Genomic DNA, 11,848 nt, shown 5'->3' on the forward strand with positions numbered 1-11,848 from the left:
CTGCATGGCTTGCGGGTTGTGGGTTGCGGAACAATCAATATCCAAGTTTCTGTAGTGTAGTGGTTATCACGTTCGCCTAACACGCGAAAGGTCCCCTGTTCGAGACAGGGCAGAAACATGGAACTATGTCTTCATTTTAACACAAAGAAAGCCTTTAAATTTGTCAAACTTTGGTTTCTGCAATGGTGGGTTTTTGTATCAAGGGGAAGTTTCTGTAGTGTAGTGGTTATCACGTTCGCCTAACACGCGAAAGGTCCCCTGTTCGAGACAGGGCAGAAACATGGAATTTTTTTTGTTGGCACTAATTGGCTGGATTCTTTTTCTCAATTCGTTTCTGCATGGCTTGCGGGTTGTGGGTTGCGGAACAATCAATATCCAAGTTTCTGTAGTGTAGTGGTTATCACGTTCGCCTAACACGCAAAAGGTCCCCTGTTCGAGACAGGGCAGAAACATGGAATTTTTTTTGTTGGCACTAATTGGCTGGATTATTTGTCTCAATTCGTTTCTGCATGGCTTGCGGGTTGTGGGTTGCGGAACAATCAACATCCAAGTTTCTGTAGTGTAGTGGTTATCACGTTCGCCTTACACGCGAAAGGTTCCCTGTTCGAGACAGGGCAGAAACATGGAATTTTTTTTGTTGCCACTAATTGGCTGGATTCTTTTTCTCAATTCGTTTCTGCATGGCTTGCGGGTTGTGGGTTGCGGATCAATCAATATCCAAGTTTCTGTAGTGTAGTGGTTATCACGTTCGCCTAACACGCGAAAGGTCCCCTGTTCGAGACAGGGCAGAAACATGGAATTTTTTTTGTTGGCACTAATTGGCTGGATTCTTTTTCTCAATTCGTTTCTGCATGGCTTGCGGGTTGTGGGTTGCGGAACAATCAATATCCAAGTTTCTGTAGTGTAGTGGTTATCACGTTCGCCTAACACGCGAAAGGTCCCCTGTTCGAGACAGGGCAGAAACATGGAACTATGTCTTCATTTTAACACAAAGAAAGCCTTTAAATTTGTCAAACTTTGGTTTCTGCAATGGTGGGTTTTTGTATCAAGGGGAAGTTTCTGTAGTGTAGTGGTTATCACATTCGCCTCACACGCGAAAGGTCCCCTGTTCGAGACAGGGCAGAAACATGGAATTTTTTATGTTGCCACTAATTGGCTGGATTCTTTTTCTCAATTCGTTTCTGCATGGCTTGCGGGTTGTGGGTTGCGGAACAATCAATATCCAAGTTTCTGTAGTGTAGTGGTTATCACGTTCGCCTCACACGTGAAAGGTCCCCTGTTCAAAACTGGGCAGAAACAAGGAACTATGTGTTCCTTCTAACACAAAGAAAGCCTTTAAATTTGTCAAACTTTGGTTTCTGCAATGGTGGGTTTTTGTATCAAGGGGAAGTTTCTGTAGTGTAGTGGTTATCACGTTCGCCTAACACGCGAAAGGTCCCCTGTTCGAGACAGGGCAGAAACATGGAATTTTTTTTGTTGGCACTAATTGGCTGGATTCTTTTTCTCAATTCGTTTCTGCATGGCTTGCGGGTTGTGGGTTGCGGAACAATCAATATCCAAGTTTCTGTAGTGTAGTGGTTATCACGTTCGCCTTACACGCGAAAGGTCCCCTGTTCGAGACAGGGCAGAAACATGGAATTTTTTTTGTTGGCACTAATTGGCTGGATTCTTTTTCTCAATTCGTTTCTGCATGGCTTGCGGGTTGTGGGTTGCGGAACAATCAATATCCAAGTTTCTGTAGTGTAGTGGTTATCACGTTCGCCTAACACGCGAAAGGTCCCCTGTTCGAGACAGGGCAGAAACATGGAATTTTTTTTGTTGGCACTAATTGGCTGGATTATTTTTCTCAATTCGTTTCTGCATGGCTTGCGGGTTGTGGGTTGCGGAACAATCAACATCCAAGTTTCTGTAGTGTAGTGGTTATCACGTTCGCCTAACACACGAAAGGTCCCCTGTTCGAGACAGGGCAGAAACATGGAACTATGTCTTCATTTTAACACAAAGAAAGCCTTTAAATTTGTCAAACTTTGGTTTCTGCAATGGTGGGTTTTTGTATCAAGGGGAAGTTTCTGTAGTGTAGTGGTTATCACATTCGCCTCACACGCGAAAGGTCCCCTGTTCGAGACAGGGCAGAAACATGGAATTTTTTATGTTGCCACTAATTGGCTGGATTCTTTTTCTCAATTCGTTTCTGCATGGCTTGCGGGTTGTGGGTTGCGGAACAATCAATATCCAAGTTTCTGTAGTGTAGTGGTTATCACGTTCGCCTCACACGTGAAAGGTCCCCTGTTCAAAACTGGGCAGAAACAAGGAACTATGTGTTCCTTCTAACACAAAGAAAGCCTTTAAATTTGTCAAACTTTGGTTTCTGCAATGGTGGGTTTTTGTATCAAGGGGAAGTTTCTGTAGTGTAGTGGTTATCACGTTCGCCTAACACGCGAAAGGTCCCCTGTTCGAGACAGGGCAGAAACATGGAATTTTTTTTGTTGGCACTAATTGGCTGGATTCTTTTTCTCAATTCGTTTCTGCATGGCTTGCGGGTTGTGGGTTGCGGAACAATCAATATCCAAGTTTCTGTAGTGTAGTGGTTATCACGTTCGCCTTACACGCGAAAGGTCCCCTGTTCGAGACAGGGCAGAAACATGGAATTTTTTTTGTTGGCACTAATTGGCTGGATTCTTTTTCTCAATTCGTTTCTGCATGGCTTGCGGGTTGTGGGTTGCGGAACAATCAATATCCAAGTTTCTGTAGTGTAGTGGTTATCACGTTCGCCTAACACGCGAAAGGTCCCCTGTTCGAGACAGGGCAGAAACATGGAATTTTTTTTGTTGGCACTAATTGGCTGGATTATTTTTCTCAATTCGTTTCTGCATGGCTTGCGGGTTGTGGGTTGCGGAACAATCAACATCCAAGTTTCTGTAGTGTAGTGGTTATCACGTTCGCCTAACGCACGAAAGGTCCCCTGTTCGAGACAGGGCAGAAACATGGAATTTTTTTTGTTGGCACTAATTGGCTGGATTCTTTTTCTCAATTCGTTTCTGCATGGCTTGCGGGTTGTGGGTTGCGGAACAATCAATATCCAAGTTTCTGTAGTGTAGTGGTTATCACGTTCGCCTAACACGCGAAAGGTCCCCTGTTCGAGACAGGGCAGAAACATGGAACTATGTCTTCATTTTAACACAAAGAAAGCCTTTAAATTTGTCAAACTTTGGTTTCTGCAATGGTGGGTTTTTGTATCAAGGGGAAGTTTCTGTAGTGTAGTGGTTATCACGTTCGCCTAACACGCGAAAGGTCCCCTGTTCGAGACAGGGCAGAAACATGGAATTTTTTTTGTTGGCACTAATTGGCTGGATTCTTTTTCTCAATTCGTTTCTGCATGGCTTGCGGGTTGTGGGTTGCGGAACAATCAATATCCAAGTTTCTGTAGTGTAGTGGTTATCACGTTCGCCTAACACGCAAAAGGTCCCCTGTTCGAGACAGGGCAGAAACATGGAATTTTTTTTGTTGGCACTAATTGGCTGGATTATTTGTCTCAATTCGTTTCTGCATGGCTTGCGGGTTGTGGGTTGCGGAACAATCAACATCCAAGTTTCTGTAGTGTAGTGGTTATCACGTTCGCCTTACACGCGAAAGGTTCCCTGTTCGAGACAGGGCAGAAACATGGAATTTTTTTTGTTGCCACTAATTGGCTGGATTCTTTTTCTCAATTCGTTTCTGCATGGCTTGCGGGTTGTGGGTTGCGGATCAATCAATATCCAAGTTTCTGTAGTGTAGTGGTTATCACGTTCGCCTAACACGCGAAAGGTCCCCTGTTCGAGACAGGGCAGAAACATGGAATTTTTTTTGTTGGCACTAATTGGCTGGATTCTTTTTCTCAATTCGTTTCTGCATGGCTTGCGGGTTGTGGGTTGCGGAACAATCAATATCCAAGTTTCTGTAGTGTAGTGGTTATCACGTTCGCCTAACACGCGAAAGGTCCCCTGTTCGAGACAGGGCAGAAACATGGAACTATGTCTTCATTTTAACACAAAGAAAGCCTTTAAATTTGTCAAACTTTGGTTTCTGCAATGGTGGGTTTTTGTATCAAGGGGAAGTTTCTGTAGTGTAGTGGTTATCACGTTCGCCTAACACGCGAAAGGTCCCCTATTCGAGACAGGGCAGAAACATGGAATTTTTTTTGTTGCCACTAATTGGCTGGATTCTTTTTCTCAATTCGTTTCTGCATGGCTTGCGGGTTGTGGGTTGCGGAACAATCAATATCCAAGTTTCTGTAGTGTAGTGGTTATCACGTTCGCCTAACACGCGAAAGGTCCCCTGTTCGAGACAGGGCAGAAACATGGAATTTTTTTTGTTGGCACTAATTGGCTGGATTCTTTTTCTCAATTCGTTTCTGCATGGCTTGCGGGTTGTGGGTTGCGGAACAATCAATATCCAAGTTTCTGTAGTGTAGTGGTTATCACGTTCGCCTAACACGCGAAAGGTTCCCTATTCGAGACAGGGCAGAAACATGGAATTTTTTTTGTTGCCACTAATTGGCTGGATTCTTTTTCTCAATTCGTTTCTGCATGGCTTGCGGGTTGTGGGTTGCGGAACAATCAATATCCAAGTTTCTGTAGTGTAGTGGTTATCACGTTCGCCTAACACGCGAAAGGTCCCCTGTTCGAGACAGGGCAGAAACATGGAATTTTTTTTGTTGGCACTAATTGGCTGGATTCTTTTTCTCAATTCGTTTCTGCATGGCTTGCGGGTTGTGGGTTGCGGAACAATCAATATCCAAGTTTCTGTAGTGTAGTGGTTATCACGTTCGCCTAACACGCGAAAGGTCCCCTGTTCGAGACAGGGCAGAAACATGGAACTATGTCTTCATTTTAACACAAAGAAAGCCTTTAAATTTGTCAAACTTTGGTTTCTGCAATGGTGGGTTTTTGTATCAAGGGGAAGTTTCTGTAGTGTAGTGGTTATCACGTTCGCCTAACACGCGAAAGGTCCCCTGTTCGAGACAGGGCAGAAACATGGAATTTTTTTTGTTGGCACTAATTGGCTGGATTCTTTTTCTCAATTCGTTTCTGCATGGCTTGCGGGTTGTGGGTTGCGGAACAATCAATATCCAAGTTTCTGTAGTGTAGTGGTTATCACGTTCGCCTCACACGTGAAAGGTCCCCTGTTCGAAACTGGGCAGAAACAAGGAACTATGTGTTCCTTTTAACACAAAGAAAGCCTTTAAATTTGTCAAACTTTGGTTTCTGCAATGGTGGGTTTTTGTATCAAGGGGAAGTTTCTGTAGTGTAGTGGTTATCACGTTCACCTAACACGCGAAAGGTCCCCTGTTCGAGACAGGGCAGAAACATGGAATTTTTTTTGTTGGCACTAATTGGCTGGATTCTTTTTCTCAATTCGTTTCTGCATGGCTTGCGGGTTGTGGGTTGCGGAACCATCAATATCCAAGTTTCTGTAGTGTAGTGGTTATCACGTTCGCCTAACACGCAAAAGGTCCCCTGTTCGAGACAGGGCAGAAACATGGAATTTTTTTTGTTGGCACTAATTGGCTGGATTATTTGTCTCAATTCGTTTCTGCATGGCTTGCGGGTTGTGGGTTGCGGAACAATCAACATCCAAGTTTCTGTAGTGTAGTGGTTATCACGTTCGCCTTACACGCGAAAGGTTCCCTGTTCGAGACAGGGCAGAAACATGGAATTTTTTTTGTTGCCACTAATTGGCTGGATTCTTTTTCTCAATTCGTTTCTGCATGGCTTGCGGGTTGTGGGTTGCGGATCAATCAATATCCAAGTTTCTGTAGTGTAGTGGTTATCACGTTCGCCTAACACGCGAAAGGTCCCCTGTTCGAGACAGGGCAGAAACATGGAATTTTTTTTGTTGGCACTAATTGGCTGGATTCTTTTTCTCAATTCGTTTCTGCATGGCTTGCGGGTTGTGGGTTGCGGAACAATCAATATCCAAGTTTCTGTAGTGTAGTGGTTATCACGTTCGCCTAACACGCGAAAGGTCCCCTGTTCGAGACAGGGCAGAAACATGGAACTATGTCTTCATTTTAACACAAAGAAAGCCTTTAAATTTGTCAAACTTTGGTTTCTGCAATGGTGGGTTTTTGTATCAAGGGGAAGTTTCTGTAGTGTAGTGGTTATCACGTTCGCCTAACACGCGAAAGGTCCCCTGTTCGAGACAGGGCAGAAACATGGAATTTTTTTTGTTGGCACTAATTGGCTGGATTCTTTTTCTCAATTCGTTTCTGCATGGCTTGCGGGTTGTGGGTTGCGGAACAATCAACATCCAAGTTTCTGTAGTGTAGTGGTTATCACGTTCGCCTTACACGCGAAAGGTTCCCTATTCGAGACAGGGCAGAAACATGGAATTTTTTTTGTTGCCACTAATTGGCTGGATTCTTTTTCTCAATTCGTTTCTGCATGGCTTGCGGGTTGTGGGTTGCGGAACAATCAATATCCAAGTTTCTGTAGTGTAGTGGTTATCACGTTCGCCTAACACGCGAAAGGTCCCCTGTTCGAGACAGGGCAGAAACATGGAATTTTTTTTGTTGCCACTAATTGGCTGGATTCTTTTTCTCAATTCGTTTCTGCATGGCTTGCGGGTTGTGGGTTGCGGAACAATCAATATCCAAGTTTCTGTAGTGTAGTGGTTATCACGTTCGCCTAACACGCGAAAGGTCCCCTGTTCGAGACAGGGCAGAAACATGGAACTATGTCTTCATTTTAACACAAAGAAAGCCTTTAAATTTGTCAAACTTTGGTTTCTGCAATGGTGGGTTTTTGTATCAAGGGGAAGTTTCTGTAGTGTAGTGGTTATCACGTTCGCCTAACACGCGAAAGGTCCCCTGTTCGAGACAGGGCAGAAACATGGAATTTTTTTTGTTGGCACTAATTGGCTGGATTCTTTTTCTCAATTCGTTTCTGCATGGCTTGCGGGTTGTGGGTTGCGGAACAATCAATATCCAAGTTTCTGTAGTGTAGTGGTTATCACGTTCGCCTCACACGTGAAAGGTCCCCTGTTCGAAACTGGGCAGAAACAAGGAACTATGTGTTCCTTTTAACACAAAGAAAGCCTTTAAATTTGTCAAACTTTGGTTTCTGCATTGGTGGGTTTTTGTATCAAGGGAAGTTTCTGTAGTGTAGTGGTTATCACGTTCGCCTAACACGCGAAAGGTCCCCTGTTCGAGACAGGGCAGAAACATGGAATTTTTTTTGTTGGCACTAATTGGCTGGATTATTTTTCTCAATTCGTTTCTGCATGGCTTGCGGGTTGTGGGTTGCGGAACAATCAATATCCAAGTTTCTGTAGTGTAGTGGTTATCACGTTCGCCTTACACGCGAAAGGCCCCCTGTTCGAGACAGGGCAGAAACATGGAATTTTTTATGTTGCCACTAATTGGCTGGATTCTTTTTCTCAATTCGTTTCTGCATGGCTTGCGGGTTGTGGGTTGCGGAACAATCAATATCCAAGTTTCTGTAGTGTAGTGGTTATCACGTTCGCCTAACACGCGAAAGGTCCCCTGTTCGAGACAGGGCAGAAACATGGAATTTTTATGTTGCCACTAATTGGCTGGATTCTTTTCTCAATTCGTTTCTGCATGGCTTGCGGGTTGTGGGTTGCGGAACAATCAATATCCAAGTTTCTGTAGTGTAGTGGTTATCATGTTCGCCTAACACGCGAAAGGTCCCCTGTTTGAGACAGGGCAGAAACATGGAACTATGTCTTCCTTTTAACACAAAGAAAGCCTTTAAATTTGTCAAACTTTGGTTTCTGCAATGGTGGGTTTTTGTATCAAGCGGAAGTTTCTGTAGTGTAGTGGTTATCACGTTCGCCTAACACGCGAAAGGTCCCCTGTTCGAGACAGGGCAGAAACATGGAATTTTTTTTGTTGGCACTAATTGGCTGGATTCTTTTTCTCAATTCGTTTCTGCATGGCTTGCGGGTTGTGGGTTGCGGAACAATCAATATCCAAGTTTCTGTAGTGTAGTGGTTATCACGTTCGCCTAACACGCGAAAGGTCCCCTGTTCGAGACAGGGCAGAAACATGGAACTATGTCTTCATTTTAACACAAAGAAAGCCTTTAAATTTGTCAAACTTTGGTTTCTGCAATGGTGGGTTTTTGTATCAAGGGGAAGTTTCTGTAGTGTAGTGGTTATCACGTTCGCCTAACACGCGAAAGGTCCCCTGTTCGAGACAGGGCAGAAACATGGAATTTTTTTTGTTGGCACTAATTGGCTGGATTCTTTTTCTCAATTCGTTTCTGCATGGCTTGCGGGTTGTGGGTTGCGGAACAATCAATATCCAAGTTTCTGTAGTGTAGTGGTTATCACGTTCGCCTCACACGTGAAAGGTCCCCTGTTCGAAACTGGGCAGAAACAAGGAACTATGTGTTCCTTTTAACACAAAGAAAGCCTTTAAATTTGTCAAACTTTGGTTTCTGCAATGGTGGGTTTTTGTATCAAGGGGAAGTTTCTGTAGTGTAGTGGTTATCACGTTCGCCTAACACGCGAAAGGTCCCCTGTTCGAGACAGGGCAGAAACATGGAATTTTTTTTGTTGGCACTAATTGGCTGGATTATTTTTCTCAATTCGTTTCTGCATGGCTTGCGGGTTGTGGGTTGCGGAACAATCAATATCCAAGTTTCTGTAGTGTAGTGGTTATCACGTTCGCCTTACACGCGAAAGGCCCCCTGTTCGAGACAGGGCAGAAACATGGAATTTTTTATGTTGCCACTAATTGGCTGGATTCTTTTTCTCAATTCGTTTCTGCATGGCTTGCGGGTTGTGGGTTGCGGAACAATCAATATCCAAGTTTCTGTAGTGTAGTGGTTATCACGTTCGCCTAACACGCGAAAGGTCCCCTGTTCGAGACAGGGCAGAAACATGGAATTTTTTATGTTGCCACTAATTGGCTGGATTCTTTTTCTCAATTCGTTTCTGCATGGCTTGCGGGTTGTGGGTTGCGGAACAATCAATATCCAAGTTTCTGTAGTGTAGTGGTTATCATGTTCGCCTAACACGCGAAAGGTCCCCTGTTTGAGACAGGGCAGAAACATGGAACTATGTCTTCCTTTTAACACAAAGAAAGCCTTTAAATTTGTCAAACTTTGGTTTCTGCAATGGTGGGTTTTTGTATCAAGCGGAAGTTTCTGTAGTGTAGTGGTTATCACGTTCGCCTAACACGCGAAAGGTCCCCTGTTCGAGACAGGGCAGAAACATGGAATTTTTTTTGGTGGCACTAATTGGCTGGATTCTTTTTCTCAATTCGTTTCTGCATGGCTTGCGGGTTGTGGGTTGCGGAACAATCAATATCCAAGTTTCTGTAGTGTAGTGGTTATCACGTTCGCCTAACACGCGAAAGATCCCCTGTTCGAGACAGGGCAGAAACATGGAATTTTTTATGTTGCCACTAATTGGCTGGATTCTTTTTCTCAATTCGTTTCTGCATGGCTTGCGGGTTGTGGGTTGCGGAACAATCAATATCCAAGTTTCTGTAGTGTAGTGGTTATCACGTTCGCCTAACACGCGAAAGGTCCCCTGTTCGAGACAGGGCAGAAACATGGAATTTTTTATGTTGCCACTAATTGGCTGGATTCTTTTTCTCAATTCGTTTCTGCATGGCTTGCGGGTTGTGGGTTGCGGAACAATCAATATCCAAGTTTCTGTAGTGTAGTGGTTATCATGTTCGCCTAACACGCGAAAGGTCCCCTGTTTGAGACAGGGCAGAAACATGGAACTATGTCTTCCTTTTAACACAAAGAAAGCCTTTAAATTTGTCAAACTTTGGTTTCTGCAATGGTGGGTTTTTGTATCAAGCGGAAGTTTCTGTAGTGTAGTGGTTATCACGTTCGCCTAACACGCGAAAGGTCCCCTGTTCGAGACAGGGCAGAAACATGGAATTTTTTTTGTTGGCACTAATTGGCTGGATTCTTTTTCTCAATTCGTTTCTGCATGGCTTGCGGGTTGTGGGTTGCGGAACAATCAATATCCAAGTTTCTGTAGTGTAGTGGTTATCACGTTCGCCTCACACGCGAAAGGTCCCCTGTTCGAAACTGGGCAGAAACAAGGAACTATGTGTTCCTTTTAACACAAAGAAAGCCTTTAAATTTGTCAAACTTTGGTTTCTGCAATGGTGGGTTTTTGTATCAAGGGGAAGTTTCTGTAGTGTAGTGGTTATCACGTTCGCCTAACACGCGAAAGGTCCCCTGTTCGAGACAGGGCAGAAACATGGAATTTTTTTTGTTGGTACTAATTGGCTGGATTCTTTTTCTCAATTCGTTTCTGCATGGCTTGCGGGTTGTGGTTTGCAGAACAATCAATATCCAAGTTTCTGTAGTGTAGTGGTTATCACGTTCGCCTCACACGCGAAAGGTCCCCTGTTCGAAACTGGGCAGAAACAAGGAACTATGTGTTCCTTTTAACACAAAGAAAGCCTTTAAATTTGTCAAACTTTGGTTTCTGCAATGGTGGGTTTTTGTATCAAGGGGAAGTTTCTGTAGTGTAGTGGTTATCACGTTCGCCTAACACGCGAAAGGTCCCCTGTTCGAGACAGGGCAGAAACATGGAATTTTTTTTGTTGGCACTAATTGGCTGGATTCTTTTTCTCAATTCGTTTCTGCATGGCTTGCGGGTTGTGGGTTGCGGAACAATCAATATCCAAGTTTCTGTAGTGTAGTGGTTATCACGTTCGCCTCACCCGCGAAAGGTCCCCTGTTCGAAACTGGGCAGAAACAAGGAACTATGTGTTCCTTTTAACACAAAGAAAGCCTTTAAATTTGTCAAACTTTGGTTTCTGCAATGGTGGGTTTTTGTATCAAGGGGAAGTTTCTGTAGTGTAGTGGTTATCACGTTCGCCTAACACGCGAAAGGTCCCCTGTTCGAGACAGGGCAGAAACATGGAATTTTTTTTGTTGGCACTAATTGGCTGGATTCTTTTTCTCAATTCGTTTCTGCATGGCTTGCGGGTTGTGGGTTGCGGAACAATCAATATCCAAGTTTCTGTAGTGTAGTGGTTATCACGTTCGCCTCACACGCGAAAGGTCCCCTGTTTGAAACTGGGCAGAAACAAGGAACTATGTGTTCCTTTTAACACAAAGAAAGCCTTTAAATTTGTCAAACTTTGGTTTCTGCAATGGTGGGTTTTTGTATCAAGGGGAAGTTTCTGTAGTGTAGTGGTTATCACGTTCGCCTAACACGCGAAAGGTCCCCTGTTCGAGACAGGGCAGAAACATGGAATTTTTTTTGTTGGCACTAATTGGCTGGATTCTTTTTCTCAATTCGTTTCTGCATGGCTTGCGGGTTGTGGGTTGCGGAACAATCAATATCCAAGTTTCTGTAGTGTAGTGGTTATCACGTTCGCCTCACCCGCGAAAGGTCCCCTGTTCGAAACTGGGCAGAAACAAGGAACTATGTGTTCCTTTTAACACAAAGAAAGCCTTTAAATTTGTCAAACTTTGGTTTCTGCAATGGTGGGTTTTTGTATCAAGGGGAAGTTTCTGTAGTGTAGTGGTTATCACGTTCGCCTAACACGCGAAAGGTCCCCTGTTCGAGACAGGGCAGAAACATGGAATTTTTTTTGTTGGCACTAATTGGCTGGATTCTTTTTCTCAATTCGTTTCTGCATGGCTTGCGGGTTGTGGGTTGCGGAACAATCAATATCCAAGTTTCTGTAGTGTAGTGGTTATCACGTTCGCCTCACACGCGAAAGGTCCCCTGTTTGAAACTGGGCAGAAACAAGGAACTATGTGTTCCTTTTAACACAAAGAAAGCCTTTAAATTTGTCAAACTTTGGTTTCTGCAATGGTGGGTTTTTGTATCAAGGCGAAGTTTCTGTAGTGTAGTGGTT

At 43.9% G+C, this 11,848-nt stretch overlaps 12 non-coding genes across 12 annotated transcripts; all 12 read left to right on the plus strand.

The window, feature by feature from the left end:
* The first annotated feature begins 550 nt into the window (after positions 1-550).
* TRNAV-UAC (transfer RNA valine (anticodon UAC)) lies at positions 551-623 on the plus strand. The gene has a single exon. It is a non-coding gene; the product is annotated as a tRNA-Val (tRNA).
* Positions 624-1,055: 432 nt separating this feature from the next.
* On the plus strand, positions 1,056-1,128 carry TRNAV-CAC (transfer RNA valine (anticodon CAC)). Its single transcript has one exon. It is a non-coding gene; the product is annotated as a tRNA-Val (tRNA).
* Positions 1,129-1,560: 432 nt separating this feature from the next.
* On the plus strand, positions 1,561-1,633 carry TRNAV-UAC (transfer RNA valine (anticodon UAC)). The gene has a single exon. It is a non-coding gene; the product is annotated as a tRNA-Val (tRNA).
* A 432-nt stretch (positions 1,634-2,065) lies between these two features.
* TRNAV-CAC (transfer RNA valine (anticodon CAC)) lies at positions 2,066-2,138 on the plus strand. Its single transcript has one exon. It is a non-coding gene; the product is annotated as a tRNA-Val (tRNA).
* A 432-nt stretch (positions 2,139-2,570) lies between these two features.
* On the plus strand, positions 2,571-2,643 carry TRNAV-UAC (transfer RNA valine (anticodon UAC)). Its single transcript has one exon. It is a non-coding gene; the product is annotated as a tRNA-Val (tRNA).
* Positions 2,644-3,588: 945 nt separating this feature from the next.
* On the plus strand, positions 3,589-3,661 carry TRNAV-UAC (transfer RNA valine (anticodon UAC)). The gene has a single exon. It is a non-coding gene; the product is annotated as a tRNA-Val (tRNA).
* A 1,955-nt stretch (positions 3,662-5,616) lies between these two features.
* TRNAV-UAC (transfer RNA valine (anticodon UAC)) lies at positions 5,617-5,689 on the plus strand. The gene has a single exon. It is a non-coding gene; the product is annotated as a tRNA-Val (tRNA).
* Positions 5,690-6,292: 603 nt separating this feature from the next.
* Positions 6,293-6,365, plus strand: TRNAV-UAC (transfer RNA valine (anticodon UAC)). Its single transcript has one exon. It is a non-coding gene; the product is annotated as a tRNA-Val (tRNA).
* A 936-nt stretch (positions 6,366-7,301) lies between these two features.
* TRNAV-UAC (transfer RNA valine (anticodon UAC)) lies at positions 7,302-7,374 on the plus strand. The gene has a single exon. It is a non-coding gene; the product is annotated as a tRNA-Val (tRNA).
* A 1,269-nt stretch (positions 7,375-8,643) lies between these two features.
* TRNAV-UAC (transfer RNA valine (anticodon UAC)) lies at positions 8,644-8,716 on the plus strand. The gene has a single exon. It is a non-coding gene; the product is annotated as a tRNA-Val (tRNA).
* A 1,279-nt stretch (positions 8,717-9,995) lies between these two features.
* On the plus strand, positions 9,996-10,068 carry TRNAV-CAC (transfer RNA valine (anticodon CAC)). Its single transcript has one exon. It is a non-coding gene; the product is annotated as a tRNA-Val (tRNA).
* A 261-nt stretch (positions 10,069-10,329) lies between these two features.
* TRNAV-CAC (transfer RNA valine (anticodon CAC)) lies at positions 10,330-10,402 on the plus strand. Its single transcript has one exon. It is a non-coding gene; the product is annotated as a tRNA-Val (tRNA).
* The last annotated feature ends 1,446 nt before the right edge of the window (positions 10,403-11,848 follow it).

The sequence above is a fragment of the Rhinoderma darwinii genome, chromosome 4, assembly GCF_050947455.1.
Source record: "Rhinoderma darwinii isolate aRhiDar2 chromosome 4, aRhiDar2.hap1, whole genome shotgun sequence".
Lineage (NCBI taxonomy): Eukaryota > Metazoa > Chordata > Amphibia > Anura > Rhinodermatidae > Rhinoderma > Rhinoderma darwinii.